At 38.5% G+C, this 26,833-nt stretch overlaps 1 protein-coding gene across 2 annotated transcripts in view; it reads left to right on the forward strand.

Moving 5' to 3' along the window:
* LOC112044972 (3-phosphoinositide-dependent protein kinase 1) overlaps positions 1-26,833 on the forward strand; it is a 136,584-nt gene that overhangs the window by 32,159 nt on the left and 77,592 nt on the right. The window contains exon 3 of one of the 2 annotated variants that reach the window (XM_024080994.2): positions 16,777-16,852. The exons of the other annotated variant lie outside the window; for it this stretch is intronic. The gene's annotated coding sequence lies outside the window, so the exon portion shown is untranslated. The remainder of the gene's footprint in view (positions 1-16,776; positions 16,853-26,833) is intronic. 2 annotated transcript variants of the gene reach the window in all.

Genomic DNA, 26,833 nt, shown 5'->3' on the forward strand with positions numbered 1-26,833 from the left:
TCCCGAATGCAGCCCAGCCGAGTGCCGAGCCGATGGGGTGTAAGGGGGAGGCTAGTACCAGTCAGTCTCCCCAACTGCCAACCTCACCTGCTCGTGGTGCACCCTGCAGATGGACCGACGAGGCTCTGGCGACCGACGAATGGCGGTATATCCATTCCCACAGGCTAGATTACGAAATGCCTCAGGCCGGTGTCGGGCAGCAGCGACACCGGCGCGAGTAATCTAGCACTGCGCTGACCAACCCGCATGCCCAGCGTGGTCAGTACTGGGCAAAACTTTGTATGGACGGCAAAAACAAAACACAGCCCCTAGTCCCCGGCAGCCCCGCTATTCCTGGCTCTGGCAGCGGTTATGGTAACGGCGGGGCAAGGGGTGTTAAGAATCTCCGGCAGAGATTCCGCTGCCAACCCCGACGACTAGACCTGGCAACATACAACGCACGCACTTTGAGGTCCGACGAAAAGGTCATCGAGCTGGAAGAAGTTATGAGCAAGTTGCACTGGGATATCATAGGATTGTCTGAAGTCCGAAGAGAGGGGGAGGGCTCGATAATCCTTGAATCCGGCAACATGCTCTACTACCGGGAGGGCGACCAACAGTCCCATGGTGGTGTCGGATTTATCGTTCACAAGTCCCTCGTGAACAATGTTGTAAAAGTCGAGAGTGTGTCGAGCAGGGTAGCGTTCCTGGTCCTCCGAATTACCAAACGGTATTCGTTGAAGGTTATACAGGTTTACGCACCGACCTCGACACATCCCGACGAGGAGGTAGAGGTATTGTATGAGGATATTTCTAAAGCCATACATGCCTCAAACTCTTATTACAATGTTGTGATGGGGGATTTTAACGCAAAGCTGGGCGAACGTAGCGGTTCAGAGTTGAAAGTGGGACGATTTGGATATGGGCAACGGAACGATAGGGGCCAAATGTTGGCTGACTTCATGGAGAAGGAGGGCCTCTTTATGATGAACTCCTTCTTCAAGAAGCCACCACACAGGAAATGGACCTGGATGAGCCCCGATGGTTCCACGAAAAACGAGATCGACTTGGAAGAAATAAAAGCTCGATATTTCAAAGCTCGACCCGAGACTCAAACCTGTCCCGTCTCGTGTCTCTTCTCGAATCTGAAGCTACGAAGGTCAACCACTAGACCAAGAGGCAGTTATAAATCCGATCCTGACAGTAACCTTGCATTTACCACCAACAAATTCATAATTATGTAAACTGAATTGCACCTCCAACTTTTCAGATGTGTGCATTTTAAGAAATTAAATATCACGTGTCTCAAACTGTGAGGAAACCTGTATACCTGAGAATTTTCCCTGTGTGTGTTAAGTCTGTTAAGTGTGTAGTCTGCTAATCCGTATCGGGCGAGCGTGCTGGACTATTGGCCTAACCCCCTTTCATTCTGAGAGGAGACTCGAGCTCAGCAGTGAGCCGAATATGGGTTGATAATGATAATAATTGTTATTTTATCATTACTGTGAAAATAATTGTCCTTTGCTAAAAAAAATTAAACAAACAAAACGGATTAGAACATGTTGTCTTCCTGGTTTTTACGAATTAGGTGATCAATCTGCTAATCAGCTAAATGAAACCATTTGTTCCGAACTATTACTAATGTACAAAGTCCACTACAAGTGTCTTAATTAGTTATACTTTTAGATATAGAAACCACGTACAAAAGAATTATTTAAACATTATATTCGAATAGTGTTAACTTCCGCGTTTAAAGAATAGATTCAGATTTCCATATACAAGTTATTTTATGCATTTTAAATATTATCATAAATTGTTGTATTGTTCAAGATTTATAATTTATTGTTAGAATTAAAATAGAATAAAAATATAGTGTACGTATATAATAATGTTTGTATAAGTGAGACCATTGTTAAAGATAATTAAATGCGCACACTTAACACTTTAATGACTTTAAACCTTTTGCAATCTACAACAATGTTAGATCTATGTTTTTATTCATTTATTTAAATTGTATTGAAATAAAATAGGTCCTATAAATTATTTAATATTGTAGTTTATATATTTTTTTTGTCTCGTTGGTCCCGTGATTAGTTTCTGTAACTTCGAATTATCAGGTCTTAGGTTCGAGGTTTGGGCGGGCCATGAAAGCAAAGTATTTTTACTTCCAAGAATTTCTCAATAATAATTATTCTCAGTTCGGAATTCGGTGGTGTGAACTCACCCCCGTGCCTCAAAGAGCACGTTAATGGTAGGTGTCCACAAATCAGCTTCGCACGTATCGAACGCGTCGCATCAAACCGATTTTTAATTTAACGGTAGATAAAATCCGTTCGATGCGGATCAGTGAACGCACAATTGTATGACTTTCTATACAAAGAATACTAAAATCCGTTGCAAGCGTTGCATCCGATACGGACGATGTGGAGGTCCTGGGTTCGATCCCCGACTGGGTCGATTAAGGTTTTCTCAATTGGTCCAGGTCTGGTTTCGGCTAGTTTCGTTTCAGGGAGGTTTCGGCTAGTTTCCGCCCTACCAGCAAAGACGTACCGGCAAGCGATTTAGCGTTCCGGTACGATGTCGTGTAGAAACCTAAATAGGTGTGGATTTTCATCCTACTCCTAACAAGTTAGCCCGCTTCCATCCAAGATTGCATTATCAATTACCATCAAGTGATATTGTGGTAAAGGGCTAACTTGTAAAGAATTAAAAAAAAAAAAATTGGGCGCTACGATAAACCGTCGGTCTCTGTCATTATCATTAACGTATGACAGTTATCCTTAAAGTGTTTGACATTACAACCCTAACGGATATGGATAACTAGACTCACATCGTCCGCCAACCCGTATTGGAGTAACGTGGTGACTCTAAGCTCTATATCCACTCTCCTATATCGACGAAGGCCTGGCCCTGTGGTGGATCGATAAAAGCCTAATAGTGATAATAGGAAAAACCAACGACATTACATTGTATAGACTGCATTTACGTTTCATGAAAACGGCGCATCCAAGTTGTTCCCAATACTAAGTGGGGCGGGGTATTTGACAGGTTTACATATAATCTGCTGACAGTTGAGTGTGCCGTGTGAATGACAGTGATCATCTAGTCTATGTACCGTAGTTACAATGTATGTCGATGGGAAAAACACAGTATCATCCTCTTTACAAATGTTGTGAAAGAGGCGTCTAACTGCGCAGTATCTCAACGTAGCGTCATAGACAGAGTCATTACATGACTTGTACGGATTCAGTTTCAGACCGTCATTGCGTTCTATTTACACTTGTACTGAAAATGTCGCACCTACAAGCTTACTCGTACGTATATAACTATACACACACAAAGCATATAGCAACACGTTCTGTGTACGCAAACCGTGAGGTAAACGGTGTGTATTTTGTTATGAAAAACAGTTGTGCAATCATTGTTTTATCGATTTAAATGTAAAAAAAAAATTCAAGGCTTTGTTCGATGGGTACATAACAGTTGCTCGTGTAACTGTTGAAGTAAAGTACCTATCTTTGTAAAAGCATGCCACGCAAAAAACGGCAAAGGTATTATGTCGATTGATGACATACTTGTACAAATACAATGCATACAAACGCTCGCGACTTTGCGCTTGTAAGCCGATTTCCGAGCTCAGAGGAGACGCAATTAGAGAAAAGTTCCGCCTATCTTTTCTGCTTCTACCTTCGGGCCCCATCAGGTGATTTCATAATTTAATCACCAGTTAATAAAGCTTTTTGATATTAAACAATTTTGTATGAAATTAAACGCGATTCTTTTTCTAAACTAAGACAACTACCAAGTTACAAGTCTTGAATTTTAGGTAGGTATTCAGCGAGGGGGAAATTGTTTTTCAAAAAAAGAAACGACGAAATGATGCTACTAAAGTCCGGCCGCTCAGAGATTGCGTTTCTGACACCTGTCAATGTCACCTTTTTATATTTGTTAATTAATTAATTGTTTATTGTAAGTTGGCATAATTATCCAATTTTCAATGTTATTACTTGTTATTAAGGTTAATAAAAGATATATAAATATCTCATTGACATTGACATTATCTCTCTCATTGACATTGACAGGTTTCTGAAACGCAATCTCTGAGCGGTCGGACTTCAAGTCTGCAAGTTCGCAAGTAGCGTAAGTAAAGTCCACAACTAATCGGGTATGTTGTACGTTTTTACACTTCCTATTTCTCAATTCGGAATAGGTATCAATCTAACACGTGTATTAAAGATAAACGTACGTATTAGCAGGTAGATTTAAAAAAAAAAATCTATTAATAGTAAAACTGGATAAGTTATTACGGTCGCACGGAAGAATGTCGTTGTCAAGCCACTGCCACATGTAATAATAATAATTACTATTGTTTTTACATAATATATTATTACGTATAACGTCGGGATATGTTCTCGATACAGATACACACAAACACTGCTAATTGAATTTGCCTTCTTATGTATAAATGGACGAAGAATTCACAATCAAGCCTTAGAAATGAAATGTTATAGACGTTGTAAAAATATTTTTCTTTTAAGTTTAGTTTCTCTTTACGAGGTACCTCATCATATCAGCCAATGGACGTCCACTGCAGGACATAGGCCTTTTGTAAGGACTTCCAAACATCACGATACTGAGCCACTTGCATCCAGCGAATCCCTGCGACTCGCTTGATGTCGTCAGTCCACCTGGTGGGGGGTCGGCCAACACTGCGCTTACTAGTGCGGGGTCGCCATTCCAGCACTTTGGGACCCCAACGTCCATCGGCTCTTCGAACTATGTGCCCCGCCCATTGCCACTTCAGCTTCGCAACTCGTTGAGCTATGTCGGTGACTTTGGTTCTTCTGCGGATCTCCTCATTTCTGATTCGATCACGCAAAGATACTCCTAACATAGCTCGTTCCATCGCCCGCTGTGTGACTCTGAGCCTTCTTATGAGGCCCATAGTTAGCGACCAAGTCTCGGAACCATAGGTCATCACTGGCAACAAGCACTGTTCGAAGACTAGAGGTACTACTAGGTAAGACTAGACGAGGTACCTATTATACAAATATTGATTTTTATTTTTTCCTAATTTATCAGATTGTTTACCATGTAATGTATGTATCGTGAAATTTTATCACTTTTATTTGTATTTTATTAAAAAAAATACAGAGCGAGTTACTTTTAAGAACAATGTTGTAACCACATTCTGACAAATAAAATGAAATCCTCGCGATGTATCGTGTCGGCACTACATGACATTTACCCATAGGTACACGAGGCACTTCCTATGACGTGAGCACTGGCATAGGTTTTATGGGTCGCGGGGGCGTCCGAAAGGGCAGAGGTCGTGGTGTGGTGCAGTGCAGTTGCAGTGGGTGTAGACCTTTCAATTAGCAATTCTTGTTTATACTCTTAATTTCTGAAACGATTTTCTTGGAATTTATTTATCAATGCAGTAGACGCCGCGCGATTTCACCCGCGTGGTTCCCGTTCCGTAGGAATAAAGGGATAAAATATGGCCTATAGCCTTCCTCGATAAATGGGCTATCTAACACTGAAATAATTTTTCAAATCGGACCAGAAGTTCCTGAGATTAGCGCGTTCAATCAAACAAACAAACTCTTCAGCCTTATAATATTAGTACTTTATCCCCAGGCGATATATTTAGTATGCAGGGGTTTCGGGGCAATAAATCAATCTAGACTTATCATTTAAAAAAAAATAACAAGCAAAACTCGGTCATCTAGGTACGTTAATTGTAAGAACAATATTGTCAGACTTAAACATTCTTTAAGTCAAATCCTCGCGATGTATCGTGTCGGCACTACATGACATTTACCCTTACACGCGGCTCTTCCGTGAGAGCCACACTGGCTAGGTTTTATGGGTCGCGGAGGCGTCCTAAAGGGTAGAGGTCGTGGTGAAGTGCAACTGCAGTGAAGTGGGCGTAGACCTTTAAACGAGCAAGTCTTGTTTATAATCTGAATCTCGGAAATTGCTCCCAACGATTTTCATGGAAATCATTTATTTATCATAGATATACCCAGGGGATATTACAGTACATTTAGTATGCACGGGTTTCGGAGGCGGTAAATAAATCTACCTACGTTTATTTTTTTAGAAAAATTACCAAAAAATACCAAGCATAACTCGGTAGTCTAGGTAACATTCTTCAAGTAATAAAGTAGGTAACATCCTCGTGTTGTATCGTGTCGGCACTACATGACATTTATCCTTAGACCTCATTCGCACGAGAGTTTTTTTAACGGACGTTAAATAAAAAAAAGTGTCGTGTAAAACGCTTTTGTGTGAACATACCCGTATACTTGGGAATGCATTTGTTGTATTAACGTCCGTTAAAAGAACTCTTGTGCGAATGATGGCTTAACGTATCACTTTTTAACTCTCGTGCGAATGAGGTCTTACACGCGGCACTTCCTATGACGTGGGAGCCCCACTGGCGTAGTAGGTTTTATGGGTCGCGGAGGCGTCGGAAAGGGCAGAGGTCGTGGTGCAGTGCAGCTGCAGTGGGCCAGTGGGGGGCAGTGGGGGGCAGTGGGAGCCAGTGGGAGCCAGTGGGGGCAGTGGGGTGGGCGTAGTCTAGGAGGCGGGCGCGGGGCCGGTTACATAACGCTGTCGTATTTACATTTCTAGTTCCGCTAATTCTGAAGGTTGTTGCGCATAAGGTCGACCGTCTGGGTCATTTGTTTATTATATTTTCACTACACGCTGAATATGAGTTTTTTCTTGCTTCTGTATATATATAGTTGATAGGACCAGTTAGCGGACTTGTATACTCTTGAAATTTAGTTTGGACCATGGGTTATTTTTTATTCTTTACAATATAGCCCTTGACTGCAATATTTTAGCTTGAAATTTAGTTTAAACTATGGATTATTTTTTATTCTTTACAATTTAGCCCTTGACTGCAATATTTTCTAAATCAAAAGTCTGTTTTAATTTAGGGTAAGTATATTTGTATTTCTGGTATTAATTTCAGCCAACTCAATTGATTAGTTGCTGCGCGAAGGAGTAACCAAACATACCCACACACTTTTTTAAATTTAAATTTACACTGCTGAGGACTTGGAAAAAAGAGATCTTAAATATTTAATAACTCTACCCAGGATACGAACGCGGGATCTCTAAGTCTAAAACTGCAAAGACTCTTGACCAATGACGCAATTGTCTTGTGTATACTTACTCTTAAATATCATAGTTACTAAGAAATATAAATTGTTTATTTATTGCTAATGAGAATGTTTTCCTCTTATTAATATGGCGCTAGACTTCGACCCGTTGTAAGTTACAGCTCAAGACGTGTCACCAAGCGATTCACTATTCAGTCATCTTTTGTATACTCGTAATGCCATGATGAATCCTCAATAACAACCTATACTTACTGCTGAGCTCGAGTCTCCTCTCAGAATGAGAGGGGTTAGGCCAATAGTCCACCACGCTGGCCCAATGCGGATTGGCAGACTACACACGCAGAGAATTAAGAAAATTCTCTGGTATGCAGGTTTCCTCATGATGTTTTTCCTTCACCGTTTGAGACACGTGATATTTTAATTCAAAAATTTTTTAAAACTGAAAAGTTGCATTTGCATGCCCCGAACCGGATTCGAACCTACACCTTCCGGAATCGGAGGCAGAGGCCATATCCACTGGGCTATCATGGCTATAATGCCGTGATGAATGGGTAGAGTAAACTTTCAAGTTTGCCCGCTACAATCTCAAGGTGTGATTGCATTCAAGGTTTAACTTGACAAAAAATTCACTCGTACCCTTCGACTAAGGGCTTATTTGTTACAGTTGTACAACATTTTAGTCATCCTCCCACTTGAACAGTCGACATTAAATGGGAGCTCTGGATGCAGTCGTTTTAAGATCGTGTTGTATGGAAGTCTTTTCAAGAACGGTGGTTGTCCATCAACTGAAAATGAAGAAATAGTGTTTAGCATAAATATATTGTCTGGTGACGGTTTATGGTAGGCGTCCACTGATCCGATTCGTACGTATCGGACGCATCGCATCAAACGGATTTTTTATTTTACGGTACATAAAATCCGGATGCGGTTCGTCCACTGAACCGCATCGTACGGATTTTATGCACTTGTATGACTTTCTATACAAAGAATAGTAAAATCCATTTAATGCGACGGGTACGATGAGAATCTGTGGGCGCCTGTCGTTAAACGGAACAAATTACGAAAGATTACCTACATTTTTGACCTTCACGGGATTGTTACTGCATTTTAACGATCTTAGTTATGTCTAAAATCTTAAACGTGCATCTGTCGACCTGCGTATTGTTGTAAAGTCAAGGAATATGCAATTAAACGATCTCCTAATCTCTATCAGAGAACCTCGTTCCTAATAAGTCTATTATCTACTTATAATAAATGGTCGTACCCACCTATAAATTGTTCGTAATTCAAGATTAGTCTAGCAGTGGTTCCCAAACTTCGTAGGCAATTCACTCTGTTATCTGATTTTGGGAAGACGGAACGAATAAACGAACGTCTGTTCGTCCCCAGTGCACAAACTAGGTATATAGACTTGTGAATGCGTCGCAAACAATTGTCGCAAATTCCCCTTAATTTGTGATAAAAGACTGACACTCAGATCGGTTGCGAGTGCTTGCAAACCTACGGAAACCAAAACATTCTATCCACACGAACGACAAACCAAACGAGAGACGCTTGCCAAAAGTCAACAAACCATTTTGTGGTTTCTTGACTTTGGCGTGGGTTGAATTGGATAATAAATAATTAATTTTCAATATTTAGGATTAAATAAATAAATTAAACATTTTCTTTTAAAACTATAGACAAATCTTCATACATTGGTTATTTTTTTTGTAGAAAGAATATCTTTTAAATATGACAAATTACCTTCCAACTAGTCGAGAAACACTGTATTAGGATACGTCAATAAATAATCCAACGGGGATCGAACCACCACCCCTCGGCGATGAGTCCGTTCGCTCGTACCGTTGAGCTATTGAGGCGCTTTATTGAAAGTAAGTATTCTCGTCGTCGCCCTCCGGAGGTTGGTATAGAAAACAATTTGGGTATCACTGGTCACTGGAGGATATCACTAAACGTTATTGGATTAAGAAAACAATGTCACTCACGTTCAGTCGGGTAGTCGGATGTAGGCTTATGTGGCCAACGTGTCTTTTTACTTAGGTTTACTAAGTCATTGGTACGTTATTGGGCACAACCGTCTACGACATTTTTAATCCTATTACCTACCACTATTTCGCTTCGCTTAATGAGCTTATTAATATGAACAATTACCTCAGACGAGTCACAGTTGTCAATGATAGTCGAAGTAATTAACCAACAACAGTTAAAAAGTCATCATTATCATCATAATAATGGAAATGTATAGGTATCCATAACTATTTGTGTAAAATAAGCAATTAGGATTATTATTTCGGTTTTCGTAAAGACTATTCGGTGATCGACCATATACACGTAGTACGCCAAGTCTTAGAAAAGTATGATGAATATCAGCGTACATACTACATTGCATTCGTCGATTACAGCAAAGCATTCGATTCCTTGTTTCATGCAAACATATGGGAGACCCTAAAGCAACAAGGAATTGAACATAAATATATTCGTTTAATAAAAAATGTATATAATCAAAGTACTGCGAAAATACAACTGGAAAAAAAAAGGCGAACAGATAAGAGTAGAAAAAGGAGTCAGACAAGGTGACCCTCTTTCTCCAAAACTATTCTCCGCTGTACTAGAGTCGATATTTAGACGTCTCCATTGGGAAAATTTAGGAATTAATATCAACGGTACCTCACTAACGCATTTGAGATTTGCAGACGATGTAGTGTTATTTGCTAATACATCAGAAGACATAACAAGAATGATTACCGAACTGGCAAATGAAAGTGAGAAAGTAGGGTTGAATTTGAATCCAGAGAAAACAAGAGTAGTAACTAATGGAGAGAAATCCACTATAATCTCAGGGAAAACGGAAATCGATTACACAGATGAATACATATACCTAGGACAGCTAATGACCCAAAAAGATTCTGTAGGCAAAGAAGTAGAAAGAAGAATAACCAACGGCTGGAAGAGATACTGGAGTTTTAAGGAAATCATGAAAGATAGAACGCTTCATATAAACATGAAAGTAAACTTTTTGATACATGTGTACTACCTGTCCTTATGTATGGCAGCCAAACTTGGGCGTTAACAAAACATACACTAAGCAAACTCGCGACCTGCCAACATGCAATGGAAAGGAGCATGTTAAATATAAAAAAGTCAGACAGAGTGAAAAAATTTGTCATAAGAAACAAAACCAAAACCATAGATATAACAAACAAAATCAAAAGGCTCAAATGGCGGTGGGCAGGGCACACAATAAGAGGAAAAGACAAATGGAGCAAATTTGTGACACAATGGTACCCCAGAGAAGGAAAAAGAAGAAGAGGTAGACCACAAAAAAGATGGGACGACGACATCAGACAAGTAGCAGGCGTGACGTGGAATAGAGTGGCTGAAGATAGACAGGAATGGAAGAGGTTGGAGGAGGCCTTTGCCGATTGGCAAACAGATTTCCAAAAAATAACCAAGAAACAGCTACTACACTCATAAATCTTTCGTTTATGTTTTTAGTTTGTAAAAATTAATAATCTGAATAAAAGGCTATTATTATTATTATTATTATTATTATAGGATTATTATTTATCTTAATTGCTTAGTTTGCCAAAATAAATGTCTAAATATTCGTAAAATATATTTTCGTTATCTACGATATTTTCTTCAAGAGCTGCATCAACTTTTTTCTTTTTTTTTCATTGGTCCGTTATCAATTAGATTTCCGGCCATGTCGCAAAATCCGTTCTTAACGAACGTTTACTATCGTTAAACTACTTCCCTGCCAAATTTCTTCTTTGTACGTCAAGTGATTTTGCGTGAACCTTTCGTTAACCCCTGTGTCCTGACCTGAGACGTAGGTGTTAATCCTGTGCCTGTAATTACACTGGCAACCACACCCGTTAGATCAGAATACAGAAATGATGGGTAATAAAATAAGCATGGCAGTAATACTTCCACCGATGAGCTCTGTCACAAATCTACACTACTACTGCTAAAAAGTAAAGTGTATGTAATCACATTGGCGCCGTAGTCGTACCCTGTGGTATGCCTTAAGCGTGACTAACATCAGCGTCTGATTCACTACAGAACATACAAAACACTAAAGCTAACGCTTGATTCACCGTGATGTTCTTAGTAACTCAATTACCAATTTTCAGTAAATTGCTGGATTAGCCTGTACGGTGAATTTAGGTCATAAACATCAGTGGTGTGTACGAGGTTTTATACGTAGGTAGGCTCTATATTGGAGGTACAAAATGTACCTCCAATACAGGTAATTAATCCTAAGGGTATGCATTGCGTTTATGGATCTGTGTAATGCCTGCAAGTGATAAACATTACAGATATTAGAAAGTATAATTCTTATAAATATGATTAAACACTATCTGGCGCCTGCAACATCTTATACAAGAAAATTGATGTAAACATTACAAGAAAAAAGTGCATGTCCCATAAAGATAAGTTATATGCCATCACAGACTTTGTTGTAGATCTATAACTGAGGAATGCACCACCATGCATGTTTTTGTTATAATATATTAGGGACTGTCTTCTATAAAAGCTTCCAGGTGGCTGGACTTTATCGTCAAATTTCCATTAATTTACACAAAGTATTGACAAATATTATATCGAAACATACCTCATAAATCTCTCTATCTATTTGGTCAATAATTTTTGAGTTAATTGCTTATTGACAGATAGACGCAGCGAAGGACTTAATTTTAAAAGCATTTATATTTGTCATACTTAAGGAAATTTATTCCACACTTCGGTGATTGCTTACGCTGTGCAGGAGAGAAACTAGTGTAGGGCTCTTAAAGTATACAACTTTTCGCTTATCATGGCACTTGTTTTATATTTGCGATACGTAAGGAAACACATTCCACACTTACTTACGTGATGGATGAGGCGCCATGCCCACTTATTTCAGCCGTCGCGGTCATATCGCACGTGCACACGAGCGATGATTTGCGATCGTGCGCTATCGCTTCTGTTAAATCAGATAATACGGTTAAAAACAAACTTTATCGGGAACTAATATAGCAGATAAACATGAAACGTTGTTATTCATGGGGCGTTGTGGTAATGCCGCTCGTGACGCACAGGCGCGGCGCGTGAGTAGGTGGTCAATTGCGATGGCGCCGCGACTAGGGTGCCTGCAATTACCGGCGTCCGGCAGATTTACTATAGAAACTTATTGAATCCAGACTATATCTTTCTACTCTAATATTATAAAGAGGAAAGATTTGATTGTATGTATGTATGTTTGTTTGCATTGAATAGGCTGCTGAACCGAAATGAAAAATTCTTTCACTGTTGGGAAGCTACACTATCCCTGAGTACTAGAGGCTTTTCTTTTACAAGTTAGCCCTTTTGTGATGATGCAATCTAAGATGGAAGCGGGGCGGGCGTGTGACTGTTGTAAACCGTCCAGAAGACAGTTGCATTTTTAGGTCTAGTATTAGGCACAAGAAATACGAGCTCCTAAGGATCATCTTGATGGAAAAAGTTACCGGTAGGTGGTAATAGAAGCGTCGGGCGTCAGTAGGTTTTGCTTTCTAAGTCCTCATTGGCACGAGAATTTTTTAACGGACGTTAAAAAAGCGTTCAAATACAACAAATGCATTCCCAACTCCCAAGTATATGTTCACATGACAGCGTTTTTAAAACACAACGCTTTATTTCGAGCAGTTTTTAATTTTGGGCGTTGGAAATAGACATTCATTTAACTTCATACTATATTTGAAATTGCGAATGAGGGCTAAATATCGTAGAGTAGAACGGTATACGCACAATGATATCGCCACGCAAAAGTTAAGGAAAACTATACGAAGTTGACCGTTAACCTTCGCTTGTCGGAGAGACAGTCAAATAATTGTTTATTTAAGATCAGACAGAAAAAACATTCTACGCAGGCATGATCTCTAGCGTTAGTATGTCATCTATAGTAATATTAAAGCTGAAGAGTTTGTTTGTTTCGTTGAACGCGCTAATCTCAGAAACTACTGGTCCGATTTGAAAAATTCTTTCAGTGTTAGATAGCCCAGTTATTGAGGAAGCCTATAGGCTATATATTATCGGTATTCCTACAGGAACGGGAACCACGCGGGTGAAACCGCGCGGCGTCAGCTAGTGATTGATATGAAAATAAATAAATGCTTCACCTAGTGTCTGGTATTTAGCAAATAATAATGAAATAGTTACTCGAGTTGCCGCAAGCCACATGATGGGAAATCATTATTTAAATAATTGTTACTCGTGTTGTTATTGTGTTTGCGCATTTATCTTTCATGAATGTGGCTAATGATGATGTGACTTTAACTGTTGTACAAATAAAGGTTTGTATGGTCTAAGATCCGGTATCAGAAATATATACTCTCATCTGTTATTTGTTAGTGATAAGAAATAAATTATAGAAAATATTCACAGTGCAAATAGGTTGACTAGTTAAATTGCGGCTAGACAATTTTTTCATACAAAAATCTAGGAAATCATGAAGTACGTGAAAGGCAACCTCACACCGTGAATATAAGCATAAAATAAGCTTTCATTTGACATATTGAACGACTAAATAACTGATGAGGGTATAAAAATAATATAACTTGACTGTTTATATCTGGCAACCCAACAGTTGCAGTGTGAAAGCAACCTTTACTTTTTAAATTATTTTGGGTATATTCTATTAATGTACGATTTTTTAAATTAACCAATGAGAGAAGGAGATTAAATAAATAAAAAAAAAATAGTTTAATGCTATCCGGCCGCAATTTAACTAGACAACCTATGCAATGTGTCAATGTGAACATTTTCTATCATTCGTTAATTATCCCAAATGAATAACAGATGAGGGTATATATTTCTTACGTCGGATCTCGTACTAAAATGTTTTGTTTATAGATCACACAAAAAAAATATTGTGTCACAATTCTGGGAAAATTACTGTACGGTCATTAATTCACTCTGGTATTAATAGTTTTTAAATAAGTAAACAATTAGGGAAATCACAACAGTTACGGCACTATGCTTATAATAATTAAAATTACCAAAAATGGTTGGTATTTTTTTTTTTAAATGAATATTTGCCATATCGTTTTTTTTTAATTTGACCAATATTTCTATTCCTCTCCAACTAGTCGGAAAAGACTGTATTACGAGTGGGTACGACAATAGTCCAACGGGCGGGGATCGAACCACCACCCCTCGGTGATGAGTCCGACCGCTCTTACCGTTGAGCTATTGAGGCTTTTATTTTTATTTAATTACTAGTAGACGCCGCGCGGTTTCACCCACGTGGTTCCCGTAGGAATTTGGGGATAAGATATAGCCTTATAACACTCGGGGACTGTGTAGTTTTCCGACAGTGAAAGAATTTTTCAAATAGGTTCAGTAGTTCCAGAGCCTATCTTTACTATAGGTAGAGTTGGGTAGGGTGGGGTAGGAGGTAGGGTAGGGGCAGGGTAGGGTTAGGGTAGGGGTAGAGTTGGGTAGGGGAAGTTGAAAGATTACATCGAGTTTCACGCGGACGAAGTCGCGGGCGTCCGCTAGTAATATTATAAAGAGGATCAATATCAAATCTTTCCTCTTTATAATATTAGTATAGATTAAAAAATATATTAGTTAGTATTTTTAAATAGTATGATCTCTATCATTTCTCTTTTAAAAAAGCGAAACCTGTGCTATGAGTAGATACAAAATAAGTTATACGACCGGTGATCGAACCCCTTAGCCGTAATGGTATTGAACCTTCAAAGCTATTATTCGAAGAGTTCAATATACACAGATTATAATCTAAGAGCAAACTGAGCATATATCAACACCATGGTAACCCTACATGCATACAATGTTGTATTATGAGCAGATTTATTTTTAAATGTGGGGGTTTTCTTATGTAACCAACGGAGTAACAACCTAATGAAGGCTACAACTAAGAGTGAATACCCATATCTATAAACAACCAAACTGGTATAAAGGACGCTCGACTTATTGTATATCGTAGATGAATAAAAACCCAATATTGTGCAGGCGCCATTGTTTTTTTTTTTTAAGAATATTTGCCATAGGTATATATTTTTTTTAATATGACCAATTTTGCCATTCCCCTCCAAGTAGTCGGGAATGACTGTAGCGCCTGGTGTACAACAATATAGCTCTAATCATCATAACAAAGCTATACACACGTATAACAATAACAAAGCTAGCTATACACTAGCGGACACCCGCGACTATGTCCGCGTGGGATTCAGTTCTTCACAAATCCCGCGGAATCTCTAAATTTTTCCGGGATGAAAAGTAGCCTATTAATCCAGAGTAAAATCTATTTCCATTCCAAATTTCAGCTAAATCGCTTCAGAAGTTGCACTGTTAAACAGTAACAAACATCCAAACAAATATCCAAACAAACATCCATACAAACACTATAGCTACAATCATGATAACAAAGCTACACACGTCAACTAGTTACGTAAACGATGTTATCTGAAATTCGTAGAATTTTTTGTTGCATGGGATTTTATTGAAAACACAAGTAAAATGTTGTCACTATCAGGTTAACATAACACGGTGGTGTAATAGTTAAGTGTCGTTATTTCACTTTTGATGTTTACTTAACGCAGATCGCACATTAACTTATAATTTTATTAGCTCTTTTGACAAAGCTCAAAATCAAAAAATTCAAAATTTATTTATTTCAAGTAGGCTCAGTATATAAGCACGTTTGATACGTCAGTTGACTATTTGTAAAGATTCTATCACCGGTTCGGAAGGCAGGTTCTGCTGAGAGGAAACCGGCAAGAAACTCTCTTTTAAAAAAATCATACAATATTATAGTTTACAATTGATGACAACGTTACAATTTCTTATAGTTTTACTTCCTGTGTGAAGGTGGAAGCTGATCCAATGACCTCCAAGCATCTTTATCATTGAGGTACTCATCAACTGTGTAGTAACCTCGACTAAGTAAATGTTTTTTGACACATTGTTTAAAGCTGTGCATCAGGGCCATCACAGTACTTACTCATCATCGTACGCTCATCCGGTGAACCGTAGTGCAGCTGCCAAGCTTGCTTTGCTTCCGGTTTGATCTTCGATGTTTTGTTATGCCTTACGTTGCCTCAGGTCAGATCAGCAGGCTGGTAGCTAACTGAGTTACCAAGAAATGAAAATTTCTGAGCGTCGGAACGAAAGTACCACACAATTTGTAGGACATTGTGGCTGTTAAGTTGTAACTCAGTTGGGTACCAGAATCAAGAATTTTCGTAAATAAAAAACTTGATCGTCTCATCGAGATGAAGCTACTCACGAAAAATTAACTTGATAGTAATCAGTTGTAAAAAAGTGTTCTACGGATCCCTGAGTATAGAGCATGTCATGGATCCACGTTTTAAAAACGACTCGTTTGTTATTGCTTGCGGCTTGATATCCGGTGTGCCGGGTGTTGCCTCAGGTCATGGCGTTGGGCAGCGCATTGAGTGAGATTTTTTTTTATATTTCCATTTTTTTAGGAATAAGCTGGCGCTTGACCACGATTTCACCTGATGGTAAGTCTAGATGGAGCCTAAGGTGTAACGCGCTTGTCTAGAAGACGCCTATTCACTCTCATCTTCAAGAATAAGTTGATATATTGTGTCTATAATACGTCTTGTCATGGATCTACATTTTAAATATGACTTGTTTGTTATAGGTACTTCGATCGAGTCCGCAATCCACCGTAAACAAGCACTGATTAATTTGTGATAATGTGCGATCTATTTTAGAAGGTAAATCGATATTTATTTTATATTACATAAATCACTCATCATCATCATCATCATCATCATATCAGCCGATGGACGTCCACTGCAGGACATAGGCCTTTTGTAGGGACTTCCAAACATCACGATACTGAGCCGCCTGCATTTTATTTATTTATTTATTTATTTATTAAGAATAAATTACAAAAAATAAAAAGGTAAATTAAACGGACAACCACAAAAACCACAAAGATTTGACCTTGGTGTCCATCTGCAACTAAGCTTAAAAATAACTTTAAGTATAATAATATTTTCTTAAAAATAACTTTAACTAAAATAATATTTTCTTAGAAATAACTTTAACAATAATATAGCATGAAGACAATTTTGTTACATTTTAGACTAAATTAAATTAATGACTAAATAAAATTAAATGTACTTAATATTTTATGTGAAATTCATAGGTATATACCTAACCTAACCTATAATTTTGACATGAAATACTGTTTTAATTTTTTTTTTATATTAATCTCGTTTACTGCATTAATTATGTTGGGAGGTATTTCATTAATAAATCGAGGAACTAGGTAAGCCGTCGTGCGTTCACCGTACGTATTGCTTGCTCGCTCGGTTTGCAGTCGGTTAGCCGACATCGCTCGAGTTTGTACAGGATGTTCTATTTTTCGGATTATGTCTTTATTGAAAAACTCTTCTTTTAACAATGAATATTTGAATTGCATTTGTATCGGTAGTGTTTTACAATGCTTAAATAAACCCATCTCATTACTGGCGTAATTTATTTTAACCGAACTAGAAACAATTGTTTTAAGAATTTTTAATTGAAGTCTATATATATTGTTAAGGTACGTTTTATATGTACGACCATAGCTGCTGAGACCGTATTGTATATAAGAATGGGCAAAAGAGTTATATAGTATAAGTTTAGTTTTAAATGGAATACGGTTATTTAAAATAGTGATATTAGCAAGGAATTGTCTCAATCTCTTACAAACGTAATCGACATGAAGATTCCAATTTAATTTGTGGTCAATAGTCAATCCTAAGTAAGTGTAATGGTCAACAAATTCAACCACAGGACACGTACATCCATTCTGAATTGAGTTATGTAAGCACATATGGTCATGAGCTGTAATGGGTCTAAATGGTTGATATTTTAAGTATGGTGAGCGGATGTGAATTAGCTTGGTTTTTTTAGCGTTCAATACTAGACCAGCATCGTGGCACCACAAGGTCAATGTATTAAAATCCTCCTGCAGTGTGTTACAAATCTTGTTGGGGTCACGGTCTGCGAACATGATGCAAGTATCATCCGCAAATTGATAACAGGTGCAGTGTTCGATGCAATTACTCATATCATTGACGTATGACAAAAAGTGCAATGGACCTAGGACGGAACCTTGAGCAGTGCCCTCACTAGCTGTTATGGTATAACTGTACTCATCACCCACTTTTACATTATATGTTCGATTACGGAGATAGTCCGCACACCACGCGAGCAGAGGCCCACGTATGCCGCAATTGTCAAGTTTAGTTTGCAGTTGAATGTGGTTCAGAGTATCAAAGGCGCGTGAAAAGTCAATGAATAATGCTAAAACGTGCTTTTTATTATTAAGGTATCCATTAATTTCGTCAGTAAATTTGGAAAGAAGGTTAGTTGTCCCCTTTCCTGGTTGAAAACCATATTGATTATGATAAATAACTGCATTTTTAATATAATAAGTATAAATTTGTTCACAAACAAACTTTTCTACAATTTTGTCTACCGACGACAGGAGCGTGATCGGCCTATAGTTAGAAAAATCACTGCGTTTACCTTTTTTAAAAATTGGTCTGACGCATCCCCTTTTTAGACTATTCGGGTAGATGCCATTACTGATGCTAGTATTTATTAGATTCGCTATTGCAACTGAAATTTTATCCCCGATCATTCTTATGTGGCTTACTTTAATACTATCCTGTACAGGGTTCGGTGCAGCGTCGTTCACGCAGGTGAAAACAATCGCGCGATGGTCCGCTAGTACAACGTCTAATGCTGCCGAGTACGGATCCAGTGTGGGGAATCGGGCGAATATATGGTCAATGCAGGATTTTGTAACCTTGTTGTTTCTGAGTTCGATTCTGGTATAGTCTTCGATTCCACACATTAGACCACACTCGCTCAAAGTTTCTAAGTATGAGTCTGTGCATGAAGAAATTGTTTTTAGGTCGATATTAGTGTCACCGATGAGAAGGACGTTACAACTGTGCTTATAATTGGAAACATACTTGCGTAATTCGTTAACAAAGATAGTTTTGTTTGTAGACGGTGGTCTGTAAACTGCACACACGACTGCGTTCTGATTGTGATTACTGAGTTTAAATGAGCCTGTAAGGTTTTCAAAAGTGTAACTTTTATATTCCATTGGTGTAAATTTAATAAAACTTTTAGTATAAACTATAATACCACCACCTTTTTTGTTTGCTCGCAGTTTTGAGTGCATATTATAGCCCGGTATATTATATAAATGAACAATTTTGTCGGAAATTCCCGCTTCTGTAATTATAATCATATCGAGCGGGTAGGAAGAACTGTGAATTAATTGTAACAATTTGGTATAATTTTTGATCATAGATCTTAAATTTACATGTAGGCATGTAAAATTCAGATTATTATTGCAAGGTAATTGTTGGAAAAAGTAATCAATAGATATACATTCATGTAATTCTCTGACTTTAGACATACTTTAAGTTAAATAAAAAATAATTAACAAGTAATTTGGTAGTTACTAACAATATAATATAAATATAATGAAGTGTACAGAAGATAGGTTTAATTTTGATTATTGGAATCCTTATGCAGTAGTTGGATATCCTGTAGGCAACGAATATAGAATATTTTACTATTATTGGACTTTCTCGCACACACCTTACCGTCTTTACACCATATAAACTGAAAGGAGTTTCGTAGCGATTGTTTTGCATTATAAAGCAGTGTTTTATTGTATTTAGTCAGAGCTTCTCTTACAATAACACGATTGTCTGCTTTTTCTCTTGCTGCGTTGGGTAACACATGTCCTACGGAAATACCTTTTTGTTTACAAGATGCTATCCATTGGTTACGCGATATTTTCGATTTTAGTTCCACGATTAGTGTACACGGCTTATCCTTTCCACTTGCTAAACGGCGGGTTGACAGGACCTCATCATTCTTCACGTCTAGTTTGGAGGCTACAGAAGATATCACGGTTTTTAGTTCCGACATAGGAAACTCTGGCAGGCCAAATATTTCTACACTTGTAGACATGCTATTCTGCTCGGTGAGCCTTGCCGCCTGCTCCAGAACTGAAACGCGGAGTTCCAGATTTTTATTTTTATTGTGTAGGTCTTTATTTTTGTTTTCTAGATCTTTAATCTGTCCGTCTTGATTTTTGATTGACTGCTCCATGCTATTAATTTGATCACTCAAAAACTCTAATGACGTTTCCAAGTTACTAATTTCTTCACGCAAAGTTTTTTTGATTTCACGACTAATGTCTTGAACCAACTTACGCGTATCGAGAGTAGATTTATTGAGGATAGTATGTCCTGTATCAGAATCTTCATCCGCGTCGTCATCAGGTAAAATAAAGGATGACCTGTGGGTCATATTTTGAAGACATTCCTCGCAACTCCATTCGACGCCCGTTGCGTTACGCAGCGTATTTATTTGCTTGTTTGACAGCCTACAGCAAGATGGTTCAGCATGAACCACCTTATGGCATCGACTGCACTCCAAGCCTGGAGATTTCTTCGTAAGATTTTTTTTACATGACACACATTTTTTAACCACCATTTTGAGTGACAGATTAGTTAGACTACCGTGCTAGACGAGCGCTAGTTGCAGACTCAATCCAGCGAATCCCTGCGACTCGCTTGATGTCGTCAGTCCACCTGGTGGGGGGTCGGCCAACACTGCGCTTACTAGTGCGGGGTCGCCATTCCAGCACTTTGGGACCCCAACGTCCATCGGCTCTTCGAACTATGTGCCCCGCCCATTGCCACTTCAGCTTCGCAACTCGTTGAGCTATGTCGGTGACTTTGGTTCTTCTGCGGATCTCCTCATTTCTGATTCGATCACGCAGAGATACTCCTAACATAGCTCGTTCCATCGCCCGCTGTGTGACTCTAAGCCTTCTTATGAGGCCCATAGTTAGCGACCAAGTCTCGGAACCATAGGTCATCACTGGCAACACGCACTGTTCGAAGACTTTTGTCTTCAGGCACTGAGGAATTTCGGACGAAAAGATGTCGCGAAGCTTCCCGAATGCAGCCCAGCCGAGTTGGATTCGACGGTTCACCTCTTTCTCGAAATTGGACCTACCTAACTGGATCATATGTCCTAGGTATATGTATTCGTCTACAATTTCGAGTGCAGCGTTCTCAACTATAACTGGGTGGAGCGATACATGAGCATTACACATTATTTTTGTTTTGCCCATGTTCATTTTCAGGCCCACCTGTTGAGAAACGCTGCTGAGGTCATTGAGCATGGTACTAAGGTCATCCAGAGTCTGTGCCATGATGACTACATCATCCGCGAACCGCAGTTGAGTGATGTACTCGCCATTGATGTTGATGCCAAGTCCGCTCCAGTCCAGAAGCTTAAAGACGTCTTCCAGTGCGGCGGTAAATAGCTTCGGAGAGATCACATCTCCCTGACGCACTCCTCGCTGCAACTGGATTGGCCTCGTAGTCTGATCCTGAATACGGACTGACATAGTGGCGTTTTCGTACAAGCACTTCAACGCTTGGATATACCTGTAATCAATTCGGCATCTCTGCAATGACCTTAGCACAGCCCAAGTTTCCACCGAATCGAAGGCTTTCTCATAGTCCACAAACGCTAAGCAAAGTGGCTGGTTATACTCGTGAGTCTTCTGTATAACCTGCCGCAGCGTATGGATGTGGTCTATGGTACTAAAGCCTTTTCGGAAACCGGCTTGTTCGGGAGGCTGGAAGTCGTCAAACCTATTAGCGAGACGATTCGTGATGACTCTCGAGAACAATTTGTAAACATGGCTTAGCAGCGAGATGGGTCTGTAATTCTTCAGCAAGGTGTTGTCACCTTTTTTGAAGAACAGAACCACCACGCTCCTATGCCACGCCTCAGGCGTCGTGCCCTCGTGAATGACGGAATTGAACAATCGCTGAAGGACTTTAAGTATCGGTTTTCCACCCGCTTTCAGGAGTTCTGCTGTGATTCCGTCCTCACCTGGCGCCTTATTGTTCTTCAGGTGTTTGAGAGCCACACTAATCTCGTATAGGCTGACGTCCGGGATATCTTCGGTATAGTGTCGGGTCAACTTGGCTCTGGGGTCTTTAGCCAAATTGGCAACAGGCTGCTGAGTAGTCGTGTATAGCTGTCCATAGAACTTCTCGACCTCACTTAATAACTCGGGCTTGGAAGAAATTAGATTACCGTGTTCGGTCTTCAAACGCGTCAGCTGCCTCTGTCCAATAGACAGATCTCTGGCGAAAACTTTCGAGCCTCGATTATTTTCAATCGCATTTTTAATACGCTCGGTATTGAAATTTCGCAAGTCGCTGGTTTGCGACTTAGAGATCTGTCTACTGATTTGTCGGTATTTTGACGCATCTGCTGAAGACTGTAATCTCATTTCTTGCCTCTCTTCCATGAGTTTAAGTGTTTGGTCCGAGAACTTTTTGGTTCTTTTCGCACGGTGGGTCTTATAGAACTTAGACCCAGCGGAATGGACAGTTTCCACGAACCTGTTGTTCAGATCGTCCACAGTTACACACATAAATCACTAATATGTGCTTATTCTTTATGCCAGAAAGTTTACTATTGCTTTTTTCCCCTCGTGTCAAAAAGTTTTCCATGTGCCTATTAAACTACATAATAATTGAAATTGCTATTAATATTTTAACATAAAATAAAAATAAAACCTTTTTCACTTGGATTAAAAAGTCTGGCGAAAAGGTTACATATTAATAGCTAACTTGTTTGAATTTTCATCAAATTCGTATGAATGCTGACGTATTCATCAGTAACTACTATTTATAAATTAGGTGCTTATTTTATCGTTATCTATATTTAACTTGGGGTTTTTACAACAACACAATAATTGTTATTCTAAGAACAGAACCGACAATTTTAAAGATATGATAGGTGTCTCAATATCCTTATACGTTTCCTTGTAAAAGGTACTTACTGTGGTTTATGTAAACACCTAGCACGAGTGTCAATTCATAGTAAAAATGTAATGTCCATGTTGACGGTTCTTTGAAACGTTGAACGTAAATAAGTAAATTGCAAATAAGACTTTCTGCGTACTGTCAACGTTAATGTCAACTTGTACTCTGTAACAGTACAGAGTACACGTAACTTAGAAACCGATGTGCTCGGATACTGTGTTAGGTACTCTGTATAATGTATCATCATTATCAACCCATATTTGGCTCACTGCTGAGCTCGAATCTCCTCTCAGAATTGGGCCAGCGTGGTGGACTATTGGCCTAACCCCTCTCATTCTGAGAGGAGACTCGGGCTCAGCAGTGAGCCGAATATGGGTTGATGACGATGTCTACAATAGGAAGCCGGAAAGGCGTTTCACATCCTCACACTGCGTATTGTGAACGAAGGAACACGTCACACGTCTATGGAATATTAACGACGTAACGGTGCTGCCTTATATATCCAACGCATCGCGATTTTACTAACGCAAAAATTAAGGAGGAAATAAACCAAAATTCTTGACCACTTTCTGAAAACGTTGTGAAAGAGTTTACAACTGTTGTTATTTCTGAATGCGGACAAGAAGGAAAATCCCATTTTTTTTGTTGAATTGGAGTTTTCCGTCTTGTTGTGTTCTTTCGAAAAATATTCTTTTGTTCAAATATTGGTTCCAATGAGAGTACCGAGAAGTATTTTTTATTGATATTCATACAGTACAAAGCGCATCGACCGCTGAGGGTGACGCAATTTGTTTTGCGTTACTCACTTGAGTCATTGAGTGTTTTGGAAGAAAAAAGGTGCCCTCGTTACCGTTTGTAAATAAACACCGATAGCCTGCATTCGCTCGGAAAGTGAACTCTAAAACCGACGCAAGGCTTCTTCGGTAAACAAAGTACGAGTATATTTGGACTCGGTGCATGCGCCACGGTGTTAGTGCTGGCCACCTGTCATCCTGTTATTGTTATTCTCAAAGACTGACACTGTTTTAACTGCCTATTTTCAAAAGTAAAAGAAGTTGTTTTGTTCCATTTTTAAATGCACTACAAAACAACAACTTAATGTATTCTTTTAAAAGTTTCTTTTTTTTAGTATTTATTTTATACTAGCGGACGCCCGCGACTTCGTCCGCGTAAATATCGATGTCAACTTTACTACTACCCCTACCCTACCACTACCCCAACCCTACCCAACCCCTACATCTACCCTACCCCTACCCTACCCCTACCCCAAACCTACTCCTACTCTACCCCTACCTTAACTACACCCTACCCCAATCCTACCCCTACCCTCCCCGTACCCTATCCCTTTCCTACCCCTATCCCACCCGTACCCCTATATCCTACCCCTACCCTACCACTTCCCTATCCTACCCGTACCTCTACCCTACCACTACCCTACCTCTACCCCTACCCTACCTATACCCTAAACCCGGCCCTAAACCTACCCTACCCCTACACTACCCCTACACTTCCCTACCCGTACCCTACCCTACCCTGTAACTTCTCTATCTTACTCCTACCCTTAGCAAAATCGGTCCAGTCCTTCGAGAGTGGTGGTATGACCAAGAGAAATAGAGACTTCTATGCTAATAATATAAAGAGGTAAAGTTCGTGTGGTTGTAGGAGGTAATCTCTGGATCTACTGGACCGATTTGGAAAATTGTTTTACCAATACAAAGCTACGTTATTTGCGAGTGTCATAGGCTATGTTTGATTCCCATATTCACACGGGAACGGGAACTACGTATATGAAAGCGCCGGGCGTCATATAGCGGAATTTCTGCGTCTTTTAGAAATTTTGTATTATCTCCGAAACTATTTAAGTAATTAACATACTGTAAAGGGCAAATCTTATCTCCATAATATCCTTGTGATTATTAAATAATTTATTTTAATAAGGATTAAAGTTTAGTTGTATAAATAATGACGTAAACCTAAGTATATAAAATTATTAATTTTTAAAACACAAAAACTACTATATCTGCTAATATATAGAAGATAGATATATGGACTTTTTTGTAGAACTTTTAAGGATACATAAAGTCTCTATACATCAATTTCAATTTTACACAATAGTTAAGGCAGCGCATGCGAATAAGTCTGTTTAAGAGGATTTTCAGACCGACTTGTATGACAAAAACTGTGATAACTCGGCTAATATATACGATACCAATATAAAATATAGCCTATAGTACTCCCCGATAATGTAGCATTCTACTGGTGAAAGAATTTTTAAAATCGGACCAGTAGTTCCGAAGATTACCCCATTTAAAAAATGTGACAAACTTACAAACTTTACCTCTTTATAATATTAGTATAGAAAAGAACAATGGAGTATTGTAGTGAAAAATTACGCTAGAAAATCAGTGTTTGACCGATATAACCTTTCAATTAGTCCCAAAAGACTGTGGGTATGAATATGAATGATTGAACTATGAATATTATGGTAACTAAGGCGGAATTATATTTATCTGACGTGTCGTGTCGTGACACATCAGAACAGAATCGGTATCATTCATTTTGTATGCGACACTTTAGAAGACATCGCGACATGTCACAACACATATGTGTAAACGTTGCCATACAAAATGGAAGATACCGATTCTGTTCCGGTGCGTCACGACACGACACGTCAGACAAATATAATTCCGCTTTTATCAAAATTCATGTTATTATTATAAGTGACAGATATAGTTTTAGGCACTTCCAACTAGATCTTTATTATCACAGTTAGGTATGAGTGTAAAAAACAGTGATTTATCCATATTTATTTTTATACACAATAAGGAAAAAAAACTTGTTTAAATAAATCTAGCATTCTACGTAATATCGCATTTCTTTATACCACGTGTAAAATGTTTAGAAATTTAAATCGAAGAATTATTTTGCACAACAAGAAATTGTTTAATTTTAATTGTTCAGTAGCGCTATTCTGTGTAATGTTTTTATAACTTGACAGTGTGAGTTTTGAATTCGTCTCAATCTTTCTCAGAGAGTGAGATAGAGACTAATCTGCGACTTACTTTTGAGGTATTTGACCACTATTGTAGGTTCAGTTACTATTGTAGGTATTATAATTTATATGCTTTCAAATATTTATTAGAATCACGAGACTTTTCCGTTAAACTCATTGTTAATTACTTCTGTAGGTAAGTTATTGTCACTCGATTCACTCATAATATAAGATAATATATTATTATTGAAATGGCAGTAACGGCAGTGAGATTTATTTTATATCGATGTCGTTTTAGACTACGGCAATCCAATTACATTCTTTTAGAGAAACATACAGAAAAAACTAAACAGATTATACTGTTTTTTTATAACTTTGTTTTTCTCTGTCATAATAAAAAGGCAAAAGTATTGCACCGTACAGCCAAAGAATTTTTTTTTTATTTTTCTGTTATTTTTAAGTAGAGATAATTACTGAAACAGTATAATAAATATTCAATAGAATAACTGATTTTTTTTTTAGTTTTACATCGTTCCGAAGTCGAGATATAATTTTTTCAATATTTCCTTTATAAATTAAATTCTCATTTACCAGACAACCTCCTTCGTACGTGGTGGCGCTAGTCTGGCATTAAAATGAAAAGCTAAAAACAAAAAAATGTAAATATTTTTGTCTCACGGAGTGAATAAACACCACTTTTGCTCACTGTTTTTATGCAGCAAACACGCTATTTTTAACTAGAGAGGTGAAAATGTCTTTATTACGCCACAACTCAACTGAATTGGTCAACATGTCACGAGATATGTCGTGTATTTTTTTAA

This window comes from Bicyclus anynana, chromosome 15 (genome assembly GCF_947172395.1).
Source record: "Bicyclus anynana chromosome 15, ilBicAnyn1.1, whole genome shotgun sequence".
In the NCBI taxonomy this organism is placed as follows: Eukaryota; Metazoa; Arthropoda; class Insecta; order Lepidoptera; family Nymphalidae; genus Bicyclus; species Bicyclus anynana.